Source organism: Capricornis sumatraensis, chromosome 1 (genome assembly GCF_032405125.1).
Source record: "Capricornis sumatraensis isolate serow.1 chromosome 1, serow.2, whole genome shotgun sequence".
NCBI lineage: Eukaryota > Metazoa > Chordata > Mammalia > Artiodactyla > Bovidae > Capricornis > Capricornis sumatraensis.
In genome coordinates, this window is record NC_091069.1 from 112,503,093 (window position 1) to 112,516,637 (window position 13,545).

Sequence of the window (13,545 nt, forward strand, 5' to 3'; positions counted from 1 at the left end):
ATTTTTTTTCAGTCTTTTCTACATATTACCCCAAAAGCTGCTCAGCAAGGAGATTCATTTAAGGGCATGCATGCATAGGACCCCAAAATTACAATTAAGTAAAAAAGGACTGAGGAATATAGCAGCAAAGGTAATGGGATTGCACCTTAGGTTATTTATTTGTTTGCTTTTTTAAACAAAGAGCTGTTTCTACCTATTTTAAAGACTAATTTAAGGAAATACAACTTTTAACATGGAAGCATGAAGAAAGTTGGTTTGAAAATGAAAATAAATGTATTTGAGTTGGTCTTAATACTATTTTTAATATTTCCTCTAAGACTGCTTCCCCTGGTATTCATAGGATCCATGCAACATTGTTAACGACAGAACCATTCCTGTATAATGAAAGCCTAAGTGTATATTAGGTTTTGCTATGAAGAACACTAGAAGGGTATGCTTGTTGTTGTTCAGTCAGGAAGTCATGTCCAACTCTGCAGCCTCATGGTCTCCCGCACACCAGACTCTTCTGTCCTCCACTCTCTCCTGGAGTTTGCTCAGACTCATGTCCATTGAGTTGATGATGCCATCCAACCATCTCATCCTCTGCCTTTATTTTTTTTATTTTTTTTTATAATTAATTTTTTTTATTTAATTTTAAAATCTTTAATTCTTACATGTGTTCCCAAACATGAAACCCCCTCCCACCTCCCTCCCCATAACATCTCTGTGGGTCATCCCCATGCACCAGCCCCAAGCATGCTGTATCCTGCATCAGACATAGACTGGCGATTCAATTCTTACATGATAGTATACATGATAGAATGCCATTCTCCCAAATCATCCCACCCTCTCCCTTTCCCATCCTCTGCCTTTAATCTTTACCAGCATCAGCTGACACTTTTCCAATGAGTTGGCTCTTCACATCAGGTGGCCAAAGTATTGGAGCTTCAGCTTTAGCAATGCTCCTTTCAATAAAGAAGGGTTGATTTCTCTCCGGATTAACTGGTTTAATCTCCTGCTGTCCAAGGGACTTGAGAGTCTTCTCCCACCTCAACTTGAATGCATCCATTCTTTGGCACTCAGCCAAAGATAAACATTTGTAAAATAATAATTGTGAAATTGGTGCTATTCAATCACAGAAATTATTTTTACCACAATGTTTTGCATGTGTGGAAGAAATAAACAAATATATAAGAAACTTATTTCAAAATTAAAACATGTTAGTGGTTTTATCAACTCATCCTAAAATTTAAATATTATTTTTTGGACACAAATTATATGAAATATGGGTTTATATACCATATCATTATTGTTACTCCAAAGTAGAAGGTAGTTATTCCTAATATAGCCATTTTGTTGATGTGGAAATTGAGGCCAGATTTCATGCCTAAAGTCAAGTCAATAGAGAAACAGTTTGGTGGCTCAGACGGTAAAGCGTCTTTCTACAATGTGAGAGACCTGGGTTCAGTCCCTGGGTTGGGAAGATTCCCTGGAGAAGGAAGTGGCAATCCACTCCAGTACTCTTGCCTTGAAAAATCCCATGGACGGAGGAGCTTGGTGCAGGCTTCTATCCATGGGGTCGCAAAGAGCTGGGCACGACTGAGCGGCTTCACTTTCTTTACTTTCAACAAGGGAAAATAACTTTTGTGAGTACATTGTTGAATTTATTGCCAGCATCATCTATATTTGTATGATTGCTCACGTTTCCTTCACCTGCTTTTATGTACAGAACAATAGTATCACCCAGCAGGACTATTTTAGTGTGTCATCAAAAGAAATGGTAACAAATCCACTTATTTTCAAAATTAATCCTAGCCTACTGTAGGGTAATAAGCATCAGGTATCAGAAGAAATACAAAACCATGTTGTGAGTAATAGTTAATTTAAAATTCTCAATTTGCTACAATCTGATTTCTCTTAGAACTTTGCCTCATTCTATTTTGCAGGCTTTTCCTGTATATTAATTTGCATAACTGTATTAAAGTGAATTTCTGTCCAGAGAAACCAAATGAAATTCAACAATCTTAATTAAAAGCGTAGGGAACCTGAGTGAAATTTTAGATATGAAAAGTCTGACCTATGCTGGCCTATTATTTCTTGATTTATTTGATTTATAAAGACTCAATTTTTACTTGAAAACCCCTAGGGAGTGATTACAGACTAAGATATTTTTGAATCTGCAAAATAAAACCATTAAGAATGGCAGTAATTTGAATGAATAATGCTCTTAGGGGGCCATGGAATGAGGACTAACATGCCAACCATTCTTTTTGATTGTGACGTGTATTGGAAAAACTACATACTAGCATTTCAATAGCACTTTTCCATCACATGGATCTGTTTGTTTGACTTTTCCAGGTTTTTCCTCCACAACTGTAATATTCAAAATCCTGGGTAGGATTTGTGTTCCCCAGGAGGTATTTGGCAATGTCTGGAGACATTTTTGCTTGCTTCAGCTTGGCAGGAGGGGAGCTGTTACTGGCATTTAGTGGGCAGAAATCAGGAATGTTGCTTCATATCCTACAATACAGAGAATAGCTCCCCACAACAAAAACTACAGCCCAGAAATACCAACAGTACTGAGGCTGAACAGTCCTAAAATGGAGAGAGGAACACATTTCTACTAGAGGCTTCCTACAGATGCTTTGGAAATCATATTTCAGAAAAAAATAAATACAGCATTCAAGCACACATTCTCAGATGTGATAAACAGAGGCTACATACCATGGTCATATTTTGCAATGGGTCAGGGACTTAGCTTTTGATAACGCTTCCCTTGGCCAGCATCTGTGGGGCCACTTCTGAGAACACGTCCATCTGAAACACAAACAGACGCTGCAGTCAAGTTTTCAAATTGTGTATAAGAAGGCTGTTGTTCAGTCGCTAAGGTTGTGTCCGACTCTGCAACCCCATGGACTGCAACACACCAAGCTTCCCTGTCCTTTACTCCCGGAGTTTGCTCAAATTCACATCCGGAGATTCAGTGACACCATCCGATCATCTAAATATCCATTGTCCCCCCCACTCAGCGACTCTCCAAGGCAGACCACAGGGTATAGACATTAATGACTACAATAGACGATCAGTCTTCATGGGGCTTGCAGTGTAGAAAAGGCATATGGATGTAAATACAGTGATCACAGAAGTAAATATTTAATTGTAAAGTGGAAAAATTATGAAGGAGAGGGTCATGGTTTATGAGATCATTTAATGGGAAAGCTGACAAGGTTTAAGAAGGTCCAGAATTTCCCCAGAGTAAAATATATATATATATATATATATATATATGCATATGCATATGTATATGTGTATATATATATAATGTATACAGAGAGAGAGAGTTTAAATCTGTATGAGAAGTGTTGATGAGGAAAAAAATATTCTAAGCAGGGGGACAGCAAATGCGGAAGTGCAAGGTTGGAAAGCAGTGTGACGACTTAACTCTTTTACCACTACTTTTTGTTTGGCTGGGTGTGTGCAATAATACTTTTCCAGTAACCCTTTTCAGTAGTGGGAAAAATAAGAATATTCTGACGTTAAAGTTACAAAGCACAGCCAGTTATATAACCAATAGCTGTCTTCCCCAAAGATAAAATTTAAATCTGCTCTTTGATGACATAGAGAAATGAAGTAGAATGTTCTGATCATCCCCAGAAGGATGCTGAACAAAAGAATAGAGGAGGGAATTTCTGCCTCATCAAAACTCATAAGAAAAGAAAAAACATACACACACACACACCTTTCTCTTTGCCTAAATCTTTGTTAACTCTCATCTTATTCTGCCTCTGGGAGAATTCTCTTATCTCTGTAATATTTTTATCCCATTCTCCACCTCCATCTTTGGTCAAAGAACACAAGGAATCAAAGAATTTTATATCCAAGAAGGACTCTCACTTTTATGTTTTTATGAATTAAGCCAACTGAGGCACAGAGAGATCTTCAGTATTTAATGCGCGTGCCTGCATGCCAAGTCACTTCAGTTGTGTCCAGCTGTTTGCAGCCCCATAGGCTGTAGCCTGCCATGCTCCTCTTGTTCATGGGGAGTCTCCAGGCAAGAATACTGGAGTGGGTTGCCGTGCCCTCCTCCAGGGCATCTTCCCCACCTACGGATCAAACCTATGTCTCTTACATCTCCTGCGTTGGCAGGCGTGTTCTTTTCCACTAGCGCCACCTGGTGAGTGCACTGCCCTGAAGCACTTTGGTCCTGCTGAAGTACGACTGTCTTAGCACACTGAACCTTTGCAGAGCACTATGTAGGGTTACGCTGCTGCTGCTAAGTCACTTCAGTCGTGTCAGACTCTGTGCGACCCTATAGACGGCAGCCCACCAGGCTCCCCCGTCCCTGGGATTCTCCAGGCAAGAACACTGGAGTGGGTTGCCATTTCCTTCTCCAGTGCATGAAAGTGAAAAGTGAAAGTGAAGTAGCTCAGTCGTGTCTGACTCTTAGCGACCCCATGGACTGCAGCCCACCAGGCTCCTCCATCCATGGGATTCTCCAGGCAGGAGTACTGGAGTGGGGTGCCATTGCCTTCTCCGAGGGTTACGCACTCATGTTTAATAACAGAACAGAAGCCATTTAAGAATATAGTTCAAGAACTAGTCAAGTAGAAGTTTGTTCAATTCAGTCTACACAGTGAAATCAGGTAGACAGCCAGCACTGTGTTCTGGAAAACTCGTGATTCTCCCATAAGCTGCTCAGACAGGGCTGGCTGCCTTTGCTCAGTGAGGAATTAAGGCAAAGAGGGCCCAGAATATACATTTTGTATTCCCAGGCTCAAGAAGGCATAGCACATCCTGAGTGTGCTAAGAGTGTCCTTATGGAATACTGTAAGATTTGCCCCTACTTGTAGACTGCTGTACTGCTTCTTGAAGAAAGCCTGGACTACATCCTCTGTGTGCCTATACGCTAACCTTCCAAGATCAATGGTCACATTCCCTGCAGTCGGAGACGGTCTTCTCCAGAGGCTGTGACGGATAATTTCTGTTTGCTTCCCCAGATCCACTCTTCGTCATTCACTGATCACCTTTGAACTTTGGGAGTTGTATCAAAGATTCTCTTGCCTTCCAAGACTACTGTTGCTTTTGGCTAATGGAAAGCACCATCAGACGGAAAGACAGGAACGGCATGTGACTTAAATTTTGTCTCCTAGACTCCCTCCCCGGTGATTCTCTGTGAATCGTCAGTGCCTAAGTCTCTCCTCCACCCGTCTCAGCTAATTTTGGGAGTCTCTCTCCTAAAGGCCTGAGCATCTCGGTGTTCCCTCCCCTTTCCCCATCAGTCCTAGGGTTGGTAGATTGGTCATGACCTACAGCTCTTAATAAACCCTAGGAGTTAACTTCCTATCCCATACCTTTCTTTTAACTTGCCACATGTGTATAAGAGCACCTTCATTAAACATTCTTCCACTACATCCTATGAGAGTGCCATATGCAGATAGGCTAGGATAGGACAATGAAACCATAAGGAGACAATACAGTTGCCATTTAATATGTATATCAGACATTTTCTATTTATATACAACCATTCCAGCTAGGTTTTCCTTGAAATGTCATTTTAATAATATGATATGTGCTTTGCTTCCTGACACTTATTTGCTTAATTTCAGTCAGTTTCCAGGACAAGTTCACTTTAATAAATATGTTTGGTAAATAAACATTGACACCCCTCCCTGGCATGATTATGTGCCATGAAAGATGTCAGAAAAATGTGACTTTGTTTTTACCTTCAAATACTTTCAACTTAAATAGAAGAGATGTAACATGCGTTGGTGAATATGAAGTGACAGAAGCGTCTGATTATTAACATTTTTTTACATCTAAATCTCAGCTTCACATCTCACTGTGGGTGGGACGTTGGGCAAATTGTATGGCTCTTCTTTGCTTCAGTTTTCTTTACAAAATGGGATTGATTAGGTATACTTCACTGGGCCTTTGAAGTTAACTGAGTTCATATGTAAAAAGTGGTTAGCACAGTGTCAGGGACAAGGTTAATGCTTAAAAACGTTAACTGTCATTACTGTTATCCCCACTTTATTTATACATAAGTATTTGTGGTTAATGAAGAAATTTGTATCATCTTCTTGGTGTGTTAGTTAGTTCAGGCTGCTGCTGCCTCTACTGCTGAGTCACTTCAGTCGTGTCTGACTGTGCGACCCCATAGACGGCAGTCCACCAGGCTCCCCTGTCCCTGGGATTCTCCAGGCAAGAACACTGGAGTGGGTTGCCATTTCCTTCTCCAATGCATGAAAGTGAAAAGTGAAAGTGAGGTCCCTCAGTCGTGTCTGACTCTTAGCGACCCCATGGACTGCAGCCCACCAGGCTCCTCCGTCCATGGGATTTTCCAGGCAAGAGGGTACTGGAGTGGGTTTCCATTTCCTTCTCCAGATTTTATGTCTAACTTAATGCAGTTTTGTTATATACTTAAATTTACCTGAGAAAATTCCAGACTGTATTTCAAACTCAGTAAAAATTTGACTAACGCAGTTAAAAATATGGCAGGACAAGAATAGTTTTATGTTCTTCACCAACAAAGAGTTAATTCAGCTGGTTTTTACATTTCTTCATGTATCGAAGACTTTTCATTGATCTATATAGCTTTCAATGTCCAGACACTGAACCAGACCCTGGGGCTACCTTGGTAAAGCAATAGATGCAATTCCCACCTGCAAGGATGCTGGGGGGTGAGACCATGGAGAAATAAACACAGCATAAATGTGAAGCGTTAAATGTTACCAAAGAAACAAAGGAAATCACAGAGACTGGTCCAGTGAGTTATGTGGGAGAGATATTGATAACGGTGTTACACAGCCAAGGAGTTGCAGGTGCAACTGACATGCTGTGGGAGACGATGAGCCAGATGGGAGGGTAAAGGAAAGAAAATGCTATGTGAGAGGGCAGCATGTGCAGAGAAGAGCTCTTGGCATGTTTGGACACCTGGAGAAAGGCTGGTGTGGCCGGGACAGGCTGAGGTCAACAAGGACCACCTCATGCTCTACCTTCCTCCTTAGCCTGCAGTCCTCTGACCATCTGTGCGCCTCTGCGGGTCCACGAGGACTGTCCAGGCTCCACCAAGAGATGGAAGGGAATCTGTCTCTAGATTCTCACACTGACTCTTTCCCAAGATTGATGCCATTGAGATTGCATCTGTGTTCTGCCAGTTCTCTTTTCCCTCCTTTGCCATGGTTGCCCTCTTCCTGTTTAGAGAAGGAAAGCACACCTTCCAGGAAGCTTGAATCATACCTTGGTACAGTGCCCCAGGACATAAGTCAATACAGTGCTTCTGAGGGAGAAGCCTGGAGAGCAAAGCAAGAAAGACCGAAGGTGGTTTGGCTTCCTTTTACCCACTGAAATAGTCCTAACAACCTGAGTACTCTCTTTCTCTCTAATCTATCATCTATGTATCGTCATCTATCATCCGTCTTGTATCTATCCATCCGTCTCCTCATTAGTCCATCTTTCTCTGTTTTAGAATTAGAATTCAGAAGCCGTCTCAGTTGAGGAGACATATTAAGATGTGAGTGTGTGTATGCGTGTGTGTGCACAGGTGTGTATGTTTTAAATAAATCATATCTTTTAAACATAAACTAATTCTGTTTCGGGCTTCCCTGATTGCTCAGATGGCAAAGAATCCCCCTGCAATGCAGGAGACCTGGGTTCGATTCCTGGGTTGAGAAGATCCCCTGGAGGAGGGCATGACAACCCACTCCAGCGTTCTTTCCTAGAGAATCCCCATGGACAGAGGAGCCTGGTGGGCTGCAGTCCACAGGGTCACAAAGAGTCGGACACAACTGAGTGACTAAGCACAGCACAATTCTGTTTTGGGTGGTTAGTTTGACAGGCATAACTACCGCTAAAAAATAGTGGCATATCAGATATGTTCCCCAAAGCGAATAAAAGTCTTTAGTTTCAGTGCTTTGATGAAATACATAAAGCACATATATATATAAGATATAATGCATCAGAAATTACATGTTTTGAGACCATTTAACACTCATTAAACATCTTAAATATCGATTTAAATGTGCAGGGGTAGGTCCTAGGGTTTCTAAATTATTTTAGAGGTAAGTCAGAAAAAAAATGCTTGAAGATCATTATCTTTAGTAAAGGCGTGAGCATAGGTTTTATTCTCAGTTTAATCAGAAGCAGCTGAAGAGTTTTAGATGGAAGAAGAGAATGTTCAAGTGAAAATGCTTTGCACAGAAAATTGTCGTGGTGGTGGACTGTGCTGTTTCTCACACTCGCTCTTCTAACACCTGAGTAAAAATAAAAGCACAGCATAAATCACCATTATTTTTAAAATGTCACTGGAGCAGAGATTGGCATCCTGTTTCTATTGGCATAGAAAATGGCAGTACAGCGGGTAAATACTGAGGGGCAAACTTGAGCAAGAAGTTAGATGTGTTTGGCCATTCAGTTTTCTCATGTCCAGTCCCAGAATCTAGTATATTATCAAATTGGGATGAAAACATGTTTTAATCTTGGTCTGCTTCGGGATATTCTGGTTCCTGTGGAAAATAAACAGCAAAAGCATTAAGTGGAACATTCTTTCCTATTCTAAGGTAAACATCAACCTTCATCTTTGAAGTATTTAGGTGTGCAGACAACAACAGGCCAAATGATATAAGAAAATTTAAAAAAGTCTAAAGTCTTAATTAGGCTGAAGATAACGATAAAACATCAAATGCATGTTGGTTTGGAGGCAAAAGCACAAACAGCTTTACTTTTTGTGGGAAGACTTGACACTGTGATGTACAATGCCAGCTTCTTTTGTAGAATTTATACGCACACACAAACATGCGCTCAATCCTGTGCTATCAGTAAACCAGTATCTGTGAATATGTGTTCCCCTTCTTTTATTATTCCACTGCCTGCAATTATCTGTGTATTTTCCAAGGCTGCAAACCAGGAATACTTGGCTTACTTTATTAAACGAGTGATATTTAAGGCTTGAAGTCTTAATCGACTTTAGCTTTCTTGTTGTGAAGAGCAAACAGGGCTCTTACAAATGATTCAGTCACAATAAGATGAATTACTATAAAGACTGCTGTTTGTTCCTTTGTCTCTACACAGTTGGTGCTTATATTCCATTATGTTCATTAAATAGTCGCTTTTCTTATAGATTCTTTCCCCTACTCCTCTCTCAATGTTTATGGATAGAAGTTTAGGGGATCATAGCCTCTGTTTTTAAAACAAATGTAAGGATATTAACAGATTCTTACACCTGTTACCTGATGCACTAATTAAGATGATTAAACTTTATCTTTATATATTTCTATCTATACATTTTTTACAGAAACATGCTTTTATTTGACTCTCACTTTAAGCTTTTAATGGTAAGTCCAATAAGCTACCATTTACTTAGAGCTGATTCTGTGCCAAGGATTGTAATACATTGCATTATAATCTCATTTATTCTTACAACAACACTATTACTATGGATATTAATACCCTGAAACATAGTTTTTGTCTTTCCCGATTGCTACATTTTTGTGGAAATGTCAGTGTCAAGCTTCTCCACGTCTATATACTTTCCTTTCTGCATTCATCTTAATGTTTCAAAGAGAGGAGACTGCATAACTGATAGTAAGAAAATTGCAACGACAAATATATGAAATATACAAAAGCCAACATTAACTAAATTTGTAGTTCACCAGGATCTCTTACAGATGTGACTGCTGCTGCTGCTGCTGCTAAGTCACTTCAGTCGTGTCCGATTCTGTGCGACCCCATAGACAGCAGCCTGCCAGGCTCCCCCGTCCCTGGGATTCTCCAGGCAAGAATACTGGAGTGGGTTGCCATTTCCTTCTCCAATGCATGAAAGTGAAAAGTGAAAGTGAAGTCGCTCAGTAGTGTCCGACTCTTGGTGACCCCATGGACTGCAGCCCACCAGGCTCCTCCATCTATGGGATTTTCCAGGCAAGAGTACTGGAATGGGGTGCCATTGCCTTCTCCGACAGTAGTGTACAATTCTCAAAGTTATTTTTCAGTTTTAGAAACTCTAAGGAGTATATCATGAACTTTTAATGAATGTTTTCTCTCTATGAGAAAACAGTAAGAAGTGCTAGAAAGATAAAAGATGATTTTCAGGATTCACAAAAAAAGAGGAAAGAACCTTGAGTAAGACTTCATTTTGTGCTGTTTAGATCCATCGCATCACCAAGCGGATTGTCACAGATCCGCTAGAGGTGATGCTGTTGCAGTTCAGAAAGGTTAAGTAATTCGTTTATAGGGAACAAAAGTGTAAGTTGTTCAGTTGTGTCTGACTCTTTGCTACCCCATGGACTATACAGTTCATGGAATTCTCCAGGCCAGAATACTGGAGTGGGTAGCCTTTCCCTTCTCCCAGGTCTTCCACATTGAAGGCAGATTCTTTACCAGCTGAGCCTAACGGGAAGCCCAAGAATACTGGAGAAGGTAGCTTATCCTTTCTCCAGCGGATCTTCCCAGCACAGGAATTGTACTTAGATCTCCTGCATTGCAGGCAGATTCTTTACCAACTGAACTATAGGGAACAAAATCAGGATCTAAACTTATGCAGGTCTAGCTCCAACGCCTATGGTGGTGCATTTGTTTATATCACTGCTGTTAATGTACACCAGACAAGGTATAAAATTATAACACATGCTTCAGGTGTTTTGGCAGCATACACTAGGGTAGGACTAGCGTCTGAATTAGCTGTCTTGCTCTCCAGAGAATATGTTCACTTTTTGTGAGAGGAGAAGTTAATCTTTAAACCTAGACTAGCTGGCCACTGTACATAAAAACATACTTGGCTATTACACAGTGTGGGTGTTAGCTGCTCAATAATGTCCAACTCTTTGCGACCTCATGGACAAATTCTCCAGGCAAAGAGTACTGGAGTAGGTAGCCATTTCCTCCTCCAGGGGATCTTTGTGACCCAGGGATTAAACCCTGGTCTCCTATATTGCAGGCAGATTCTTTATTGTCTGAACCACCAAGGAAGCCGCATTACATAGTGAGCATTCAGTAAATAATTGTTCAATGATTGATGAATGAAGAAATAATTTAGTTGTATCAAGTAATCAATACATCACCACTATGTAATGTGACTTCCACAGTGGTTCAGAGAGTAAAGACACACACATATATAATATATAAGAATCAACTTATATGCAGAGTACATCATGTGAAATGCTAGGCTGGATGAATCACAAGATGGAATCAAGATTGCTGGTAGAAATAACAACCTCAGATATACAGATGATACCACTTTAATGGTTGAAAGTGAAGAGGAACTAAAGAGTCTCTTGATAAAGGTGAAAGGGGAGAGTGAAAAAGCTGGCTTAAAACTCAACATTCAGAACGAACATCATGGTATCCAGTCCTATCCTTTCATGATAAATAGACGGGGAAGATGCGGGAACAGCATCAGATTTCATTTTCTTGGTTTCCAAAATCAGTGTGGACACTAACTGCACCCATGAAATGAAAAGACACTTACTCCTTGGAAGAGTAACTCTGACAACCCTAGACAGTGTGTTAAAAGGCAGAGACATTAGTCATGTCTGACTCTTTGTGACCCCATGGACTACAGCATGCCAGGCTTCCTTGTCCTTCACCATCTCCAGGAGTTTGCTCAAACGCATATCCATTGAGTCGGTGATGCTATCCAACCATCTCATCCTCTGTCAGAAAAGTCTGGGCTTTGATTTGTATTTCTGAGGTTAGCTTGTAGGTGCATGCTAAGTAGCTTCAGCTGCGTCCAACTCTTTGTGACTCTATATAGGGACTTTGACCCACCAGGCTCCTCTGTCCATGGAATTCTCCAGGCGATACTGGAGTGGGTTGCCATGCCCTCCTCCAGCAGATCTTCCTGACTCAGGAATTGAACCCAGGTCTCCTGCATTGAAGGCAGATTCTTTAGCACTGAGCCACCAGAGAAGCCCTGAGATTAGCTTGACCTATCTTCAAATCATTAAGATGAATGACATTCCCCAACCTTAAGATTTCACATGACTCTGTACTAAACAGGAAGGAAAAAGAGGAGCAAGAAAGAATTCCTCTTCACATAGCGCCCCCTAGGGTAAATCCTCTCCTGTGGGAATGGAGCGTCCATGATTGGCTTAAACCCCACTCTCCACTGGGAGTGATTTTGGATCCCACACCCATGCCTCCCAGAGAACACTTGGCAATGTGTGAAGGCATTTTTGTTGTCACAATTGGGGCCTGGGTGCTATTAGCATCTAGTGATTCTAAATATCCTATACTGCACAGGACAGCCCTCAACAATAAAGACATCTAAAATGTCAGTACCTAAGGTTGGAAAATTCTGTCTTAAATTGAGCATTACTCATCTCCTGAGCCTGGACATGCTGTACCAGAACAAAATTTTAGTTCTTTTAGCAAAAACAAAGGTAGAAAAGTAAAGGGGGTATAATCCATAGTGTCTGTCAATATTTATGAGTCCTAAAGGTATATTTTCTTTTTTGAATGACAGCTATCACCTGTAAGTTTTATGTATGTAAGTATTTTGGAAAAGACAACAGAGAAGTAAAGAATAAAATGATGAGAAAGATGTTTACCCTACCAAAAGAATAAACTGTGTCCTGCGGTTCCTTAGTTGGAAGTCCGGCCAATTTCGCCTGCAAATGCCCAAAGGGAAGCATTCTAGTGTTTCATTAATTGAAATCTATTATTTTTTATGACAGTTTGCATCCTACACAGTTCATCTTTCCTAAGTTGCCACAAGGACACTGGCATCTTATTCCATTATCTCAAAAAACAAATATCATGTTTAATCATGAAAAATGTACTTCAATTTAAATATCATTAAGGATTATTAACACAGAGGCTAGTTCTTGCAAAACTATGAAAATGTGTATAATCTGTCCACCCTATACTCCTATACTCTCTCTGTCAAAGCACTTCCTTCTTCTAATGGCCACCAATATGTGTGTGTGTGTATGCACGTGCGTGCGTGTGCACTAAGTCACTTCAGTCATGTCTGACTCTTTGCAACTCTATGAATGTAACCCACCAGGCTCTTCTGTCCATGGGATTCTCCAGACAAGAATACTGGAGTGGGTTTCCATTTCCTCCTCCAGGGTTCTCAGGGATCAAACCCTTTTCTTATGTCTTCCTTGTTAGCGAGTGTGTTCTTTACCATTCTATATATATATAGATATATATATGTGTGTGTGTGTGTGTTTATAAAATTTTGAAAACAGAAAAGTATGCCTTTAATATGTGTCAAATGCCTTACAGAGTTACTCATTTTGATTTTCATGCTAGCACAGCAAGGTAAAGTTCCATTATTCGAATTCATAGACGAAGTCACAGAAAGTCAAATAGTGAAGTCAGTTTCCATAGTCACATAGGGAGTTGGTGATGGCAGCAGGGCTTGAACCAAGTCCTTGTCTCAAGTTGATGCTCTTGCCAAACTGCCAGTGCAATACAGGTCCTTTGGGCCAGAATTCAGAGTTGAAAGAACAAGAAAATCACTTTCATAAAAGAACCTGCATGTATGACTGTTTTCTGGAAGAAAGATATTTTCTTTAACATATATGTCTGTAAGTATATACAAATGAAAAATGTTATTTCTTGAAC

At 40.5% G+C, this 13,545-nt stretch overlaps 1 protein-coding gene across 9 annotated transcripts in view; it reads left to right on the forward strand.

Annotated features, from left to right (window-relative positions):
- GRIK1 (glutamate ionotropic receptor kainate type subunit 1) overlaps window positions 1-13,545 on the forward strand; it is a 466,511-nt gene that overhangs the window by 16,262 nt on the left and 436,704 nt on the right. The gene's annotated exons all lie outside the window — the stretch shown is intronic.